Source organism: Schistocerca serialis, chromosome 1, assembly GCF_023864345.2.
Source record: "Schistocerca serialis cubense isolate TAMUIC-IGC-003099 chromosome 1, iqSchSeri2.2, whole genome shotgun sequence".
Classification (NCBI taxonomy): Eukaryota; Metazoa; Arthropoda; class Insecta; order Orthoptera; family Acrididae; genus Schistocerca; species Schistocerca serialis.
The window spans coordinates 1,025,350,665-1,025,358,223 of record NC_064638.1 but is presented as its reverse complement, the minus strand read 5'-3'; the positions used below and the strand labels follow the sequence as shown (position 1 = coordinate 1,025,358,223).

Genomic DNA, 7,559 nt, shown 5'->3' with positions numbered 1-7,559 from the left:
GGCCGTATCTTTTCATTTCCATTTACTTAGAAGTTTACATTTATTACACAGCCAAAGGACTATAGACCTCAGTATGATGTACACATTTAAACTCGGTACGTCTACCCGTTCCTGAGAAAAAGGATTTATAACAGTCGGACAGACAGACTGACAAACAAGAAAGTGATCCTATAACAGTTCAATTTTTACTGACTGACATACGGAACTCTAACAACATTGTAATTGAATGTTGTCTAAGCAAATCAGGTGCAGCTAAAGAAATTAGATTAGTAAATTATATAGTAAAAATCATAGATGAAATTTATGTTTGACAGTAAAATAATTGACGATAGATGAAACAGAGAGGATATAAAATCTAAACTGGAAATAACAAGAACATTTCTGAAAACTATTAATTAGTTAACGCAGAATATCAAAATTTTTGAGGGTATTTGTATGGAACATAACATTGTACGGAAGCAAATGTGGACATTAAACAGTTTAAACAGGAAGAGAAAAAAGCCTTTAAATGTCGTGCTACCGAGAATGCTGAAGGTATTTTGGTAGATTGGATAACTAGTGAAGAGTTTTTGAATAGAACTTGACCTAAAAGAAAGGGTTGCTTGATAGAACACATCCTGAGACATCAAAGAATCATCAGTTTGGTAGTGGAGGTAAGAGTGACAGGTAAAATTTGTAGCAGGAGACTGAAGCTTGACTACAGCAAGCAGGTTCAAATGGACGTAGGTTGCAGTTGATTAGTAAATTACACAGTAAAAGTGATAGATAACTTTTATGTTTAACGACAAATAACTGAAGATAGATGAAATAGAGAGGATATAAAATGGAAACTGGCAACAACAACAACAACATTTCTCGAAAATATTAAAGAGGCAGACGCTTGCACAAGATAGACTAGCAGTGAGAGCTGCAAGCTGCCATTCCCTGAACCACTCTGAAACCCGAATATTTGCCCACCTTTTTAAGGCAGTATTTCATTATAATAACTGTACACCTGCAAAATATGTGAGGTTACTATTGATATTATCTGTCAAGTAGCTAATGTATAACAAACACAGCAGGGGCCCCACCAAACTTCCCCGGGCACATCCGAACCTACATCTACATCAATCAATTATTCTCCATTCGAGATTAAGCGCTGCGTCCTCTCTATCAGTAAATCCTCAGTCCAGTCACAGATTTCGTTTTATATCATATATGAACGTACTTCCGTTAATAAGCGTCGTTGTGGTACTGAGTCAAACGGATTTCGTAAACCAAGATGTACTGAATCTACCAACTGCCTCGGCCGTTGATTTTCAGGATAGAACATGAGAAAAGCGTTGTTGAATTTCGCATGACCGATGTTTCTCGAATCCACACTTGTTACCGTGGCGGATGTCGTTCTGTTCGAGATACCTCGTTATGTTTGAGTTTTCGGAACATGTTCAGGAGTTCTACAATGACTGGACAGCTATGACACTGGACAATAGTTTAGTGGATTTTTTCTAATACGCTTCTTGTAGACGGGTGTGACCTGTACTTTCTTTCAACCACTGCGCAAAATATCTACGGTATATCTTGATTAAAAGAGGGACTAAGTTGTATATTCTGTGTAGAGCCTTATAGGAACTGCATCGGGCTCTGGAGCTTTGTTCAGTTTTAGTCATTTCAACTGTTTCTCAGCTCCACTGACATTACTATCTATGGGAGTCATCTTCGCAGTGGTGCGATAATTAAACAGCAGAAGTACTCCTGACTTTTCCTTTGTAAAGGAACAATTGAGAATGGAGTTCATCATTTCTGAATTCGTGTTGTACCATCGATTTCACTCCCAGTGTCATCCGTTAGTGTCTGGATGCTGCCTTTGTGCCACTGACACATTTGCATATGACCAGATGTTCTTTGGGATATGTGAGAAATCTTTCGATACAATTCTGCTACAGTTATCAGTGAAGCTTCGCAAATTGCTCTTTTCATGTCCAGACGAGTTTCTTTTAGTACCTCTGTATCTATAGGCCTACTTAAACTTGAGCTTCGTTCTTCTACACTCTTCTGCACAGAGCTAAATCTATTAAGAGCCTCTTGCAGATATGACACTACGGCTTCTTTCGCTAGTTAACAGAATGTGCAGGTCTCTACTTGTTTTAGCTGCCTTTTGTAGTTAAGTAATCTTTATTGCTACGATGATTACGCGGAATAGCAGGGTGAGTCAAGCAAATATGATTTCTGTTTGTGTTAGAAGTTCATTTTACTATCGATAACACTGGGCAAGAGATCAATTATCTTTACTAAATACCTCGCAGCTTTCTGTGCCCCACTGACAATGAGTGATGAATAGTTTAGGTCATTTCTCCTTCTAGTATGACTAACGAAAGTTACTTTTGTCTTAGACCTGTGGTTAACCGTTGACAACGGACGTCATAAAGAAGTAAATGTACAGTGAGACTGTTGTGACCTATGAAATTCAAAAAGTTTAATGAACCTTGTCCATTATGGATACTATAGAATCCAGTGACTCTATATTGAATGATATGTAAATACAGAGAGCTACGATCAGTCACTAATGAAATATTTCTTTATTTCCATTTTCCAGGCACATCTTCAGATGAGGCATACAAAACTATAAACTTCTGCAAGCCTCACCTGATGACACAATGCAATGCGGGACTTTAGAATCCCCGAGAAGCTTGTGAGAGTGGTGCAAGCTTGTACGGAAGGGTCAAAGTTAGCAGCACGTTTCCGAGGAGCCATATCAGAACATTCGAGATTGAGACAGGCCTCAGACAAGGGGATGCTCTCTCATGTGTTCTGTTCAATGTCATCTTAGAGAAAGTAATAAAAGAGTGTAGGCAACAGGGGGGGGGGGGGGGGGCTGGAGTAGAGATGGGCAGTAACTTCAATTGTCTCGCATCTGCAGATGACATAGTACTGTTAAGTGAATCAAAGCACGAGTTGAAAGAAATGTACCAGAAAATGGACAATAATGCACAGAAGATAGAGCTCAAAGTGAATCGAGACAAAATAGAGTTCATGCAATTAGGAAGAAGACAAGAGCAGGTAGAATTTCTTGAGACAGATGGCAGGAGGTTCAAGAGAGTAGACCAGTTCAAATACCTGGGATCTTGGTTTACCACGGACAACAATATAAAAATTGACATCAAGGAAAGAATAGCAGTGGGAATGAAATGCATGCATTCCCTCAGAGAGACGCTTTGTTCTAAATCTAGCCTAGTGTACACTAAGATGAAAATCTACAACGCAGTGATATGCCCAGCAGTAATGTACGGTTCAGAAGAATGGAGCATGGCTAAGCGAGAAAGGGAAAAACTATTAATATTTGAAAGAAGAGTAATGAGGAAGATATAGGGACCGGTTTTAGTTAACGGAGAATGGAGGAGGAGGAAAAAACGAGGAAATCTACCTTCTGATGCGACAACCAGCTATCCTACAGAAGATAAAGAGCAAAAGAATACAATGGGTGGGCCATGTAGCCCGTATGCCAGATGGAAGACAGACAGGGAAACCAAACACAAAAACGCCCCATTGGACGACCAAGACTGCTCTGGATGGGCGACCTGGCGAAGGACCTAGCAGGCCTGGAAACTGAAGACACCTGGAAGAAGCGGGCACAAAACAGGAAGGAATGGAGGCAGATCGTGGAAGCAGCGCGTGGTCTGCAGGGCCTGTGATCGCTGAATATCTAACTATCTATCATCTGATCATGTGCCCGAAAAGGATCTGCAACTAGCCCATAGATATAAAGAAATATTTCATAAGTGACTTGTCGCAGCTATCTGTGTTTACACTTCATCTGAAAATCTATGAGAACAGCTAGGAAACAAACACGTTGGTCAGAGTGTGCTCGAGCTATTTTCGGGTTGCAGTAACCAGCGACCCCAGCCGTAAGCTGTACAGTGTTCGTTTTATGAGAGTGTGTTACTGTGCTGCTGCGCTAGCGAACAATATTATCGCGAGGGGAAAGCAGCGGCGGAAATCGTATATGAAGGTCAACGTCTCACATGCCACAGCCAGTGGATGAGTTCTCCGTCTGTAGCCTCGGCAACCGGTTCACACCTTCTGGCTACCGGTACACATCTAGCGTGTACTTGTCTGATATGCGCTCCCAGAGGCGTTTGAACTGATAATGAAGTGATGGGAATGCGTCTTTTAATTATCAGTTGTCCACAAATATCGGTACAACATGTATTAATATGAGATTATGGGTCCCCCTTGATGCAAAACACTGTTGTTTATTTTCTTCTCCAAATTAGTTTCAGCAAAATGCCGCCATCGTCACTGGGCTTTTTCATTCTACAACAAGCAAAAAGTAGCATCGTTACTAAACATTGCGAAAAAAAGTTAGTAGATGTGTACAGTTTGGTTCCAGAAACTGTGTCGTGTGATAGAGATACTGTATCGCTTTCAAAATCTTCTCGCGATGTCGATACATCTGAATTACTGCCTAGGTGACAAGTTTTTCTGTGTTTTTAGAGGAATAAAAATCAGACGAACTAACGCGAGTACATGACACGATACTTTACAACCTAGTGTCCACCAAAACTGTATTCACAACTCTACCGCAAATCCCAACAGCAATAACACTGGCATTTGTAAGTTCACATTTCGATATTCGTTATTAAGAGCCGCTCCTGCCTTTCAGAAGTAAGCCGAAATAAAAAACGGCAACAAGCAGAGAAATTATGAAAAGGATATAAAGTAAAAAATGTATTATAAAACTTTTTACACAATACAAATCTGAAACCAAACAGTAAACATGTAATAACGTTTTTCGTAATGTTTTCTAACGATGCTAAATTTTGCGTGTCCTGGAATAAGAAACCAACTGATGATTGAGATATCTCGCTGAAACTGGTTTTGAGAAGAAAAAAAATAGTGTTTTGCATCAAGGCGGGTATACATTCCATCTTGTTTTACTCAAACAGGGACCATCAGAAGAATTTCTCAAGTTAAAATGACATTTCTTTTATTTATTTTTAAAGCATAATCTTCAGGGACAGTAATAATTACGTTTTTACCTACACTTTGACAGAAACACAAAGCAGTTCGTCCGAGTAATTTTAATCTTTGGTGTCCTTACTGTTAATGATTTCTTATGCACCGCCTAGCATTAACGTCCTTTCATCTACATCTACATGATTACTCTGTGATTCACATTTAAGTGCCTAGCAGAGGGTTCGTCGAATTACTTTCATGCTATTTTTTTACCGTTCCACTCTTTAACGGTGCGCGGGAAAAACGGGCATTTAAATCTTTACGTGCGAGCTCTGATTTCTCTTATTTTATTATGATGACCATTTATCCCTATGCAGGTGGGCACCCACCAACAAAATATTTTCGCAGTCTGAGGAGAAAGTTGGTGGTTGAAATTTCATGAGAAGATCCTGCAGTAACAAAAAACGCCATTGTTTTTTAGTGATTGCCCCCGCGCCCCCTCAATTCGCTTATCGTATCCGCGGCCCTCTCTCCCCTATTTCGCGGTAATACAAAACGAGCTGCCCTTCTTGGGACTTTTTCGAGGCCTTCGTCCGTCCCATCTAATGCGGCTCCCACACCGCACAACAGTTCTCCAGAAGAGGATAGACAAGCGTGGTGTAGAAGTTTCTTTAGTAGACCTGTTGCTAGTATATGACAAGTTTACAGGAAAACAAGCATATTCACAACAAGGCTTGTAGGCAACAGCAACAAAGCAAACAAGTTTCCAGTGATAAAAAAAGCAAAGAACCCACATGCATTCACATGGCAAAGATAATTGAACTATAAGTTAATATTCTCTCTCTTTCGTTATCTCTCTCTCTCTCTCTCTCCGTCTGAAATGGTCTCGGAAGGCCCAACGGCACCGACCGACCGTCGTGTCAGCCTCAGACGACAAGCGTCACTGAATGTGGTCACCATATCGCTCTCCCGGTCGTTCTCAGTTCTCGTGAGCGGAACCGCTACCTATCAGTGAAGTTACTCCTCAGTTGGCTTCGCAAGGGCTGAGTGCACCCCACTTGCCAACAGCGCTCGGCAGACCCCGACGGTCACCCATCCAAGTGCTAGCCAAGCCCGACAGTGCTTAACTTCGGTGGTCTGATGGGAACCGTTGTTACCACTGCGGCAAGACGGTTGGTATTAACATAAGTTTAGGACCCTTTACATTCTTGGTCAAAAGGGTGGTCAAGTACTTACGGCTTTATGTCGGTCATAAGCTTATGAAGTCACAACACATTAAGTATGTAAGTCAAAAATTCGTAGGTGCCACAGATATCCTTTGGATACCGTTTGTTGGGGAGCAGACCTCAGGATCTACATTAACATATATCGCGCTTTAATAAGATTTTATATAGATTACGGCTGCGTCTGCTACGGTTCAGCCAAATAAATTAGCCTAGAGAAGACAGGTAAATGCCAATATAAAGCCTTCAGAGTCTGCACTGGTGCATTCAAAGAAACCCACTGATGATGGTGGTATTTCGCTGAAACTAGTTTGGGGAGGAAAATAAACAATAATGGTTTTGCATCAAGGTGGGCGCACAGTTCTAAATTTTTTGCGCAGGCAGGAACCAACAGAAGAGTTTTTCAAGTTACAGTTAACTGCTGGTGGTAGCAAATTAAATGGCATTAGAACTCCTCAGGACACACATTGTCGCCCAAATTCCTTTCGAAACGTTTGCATGAAAGTTGAAACGTCCCCTTTGCAAATTTAGAAATGACTGAGCTGGTAAACCTCTCACGTCATTTGATTTTCAAACAGCTGAGCAAAACTGAACGTACTCAGACACATTCTCTCTTTACTTATTCTGATCATCACTAAACTAACACACAATATTTTTTTAGCGCAACGCAATCTGACTTTCAATAATCCCTACAAAAGAATGGCCCTGACTAACAATAACCTATACCTTTCATGAATCACTTACCTCACAAAAATCTTCATTACTCGAACTACTGCAATACAGTGAGCGCCAATACTGCCAGCTAAATAAAAGATTCTAACTACTGAAGGCACTAACTACTGATAGGCATAGTTAGCAAATGAAATATTTTGATAGAGAACAAACAATGTATTTGCCTTAATAGTGTTCAAAAGTCATCATATATATATATATTACAATAGCGAATATTCCAACAATGCCAACCAGCCTCAGACTGCACACAGCACAGTCAGTGATTTTCATACAGAGCGCTACGTGGCGTTACCAACATAAAAACCTAAACAGCCTACTTACGAAGTATATTGACAAAGATTAGAGAACTCATTGCAAAATGCTCTAGTGACAGACGTTGGTTGAAGGACAAACTACCGCCATTAGCAGATATTTACTTTGATGCTTTACCTTTGCGTGAATACAGCGTTACTTCAGCATGCCCTACGCAAACACCTTAGCGCGGCTGAACATTAAGATGAACCTTCCAGTCATCCGAGGCACAGAACATTCCCAGCTCAGTTTTGTCTTCATTCCTCATTTGATTCCACAGACTACAGCCTTTCATGTGTTTCATAAATTTCGCTTCATTGGCCTGTATACGTGTTCCGTGCCGCGCGGTGTGGCCGTGCGGTTTGAGACGCCATGTCA

The 7,559-nt window shown here is 40.8% G+C and overlaps 1 pseudogene; it reads right to left on the bottom strand.

Moving 5' to 3' along the window:
* Positions 1-5,994: 5,994 nt before the first annotated feature.
* Positions 5,995-6,113, bottom strand: LOC126428201 (5S ribosomal RNA; annotated as a pseudogene).
* Between the last annotated feature and the right edge of the window lie 1,446 nt (positions 6,114-7,559).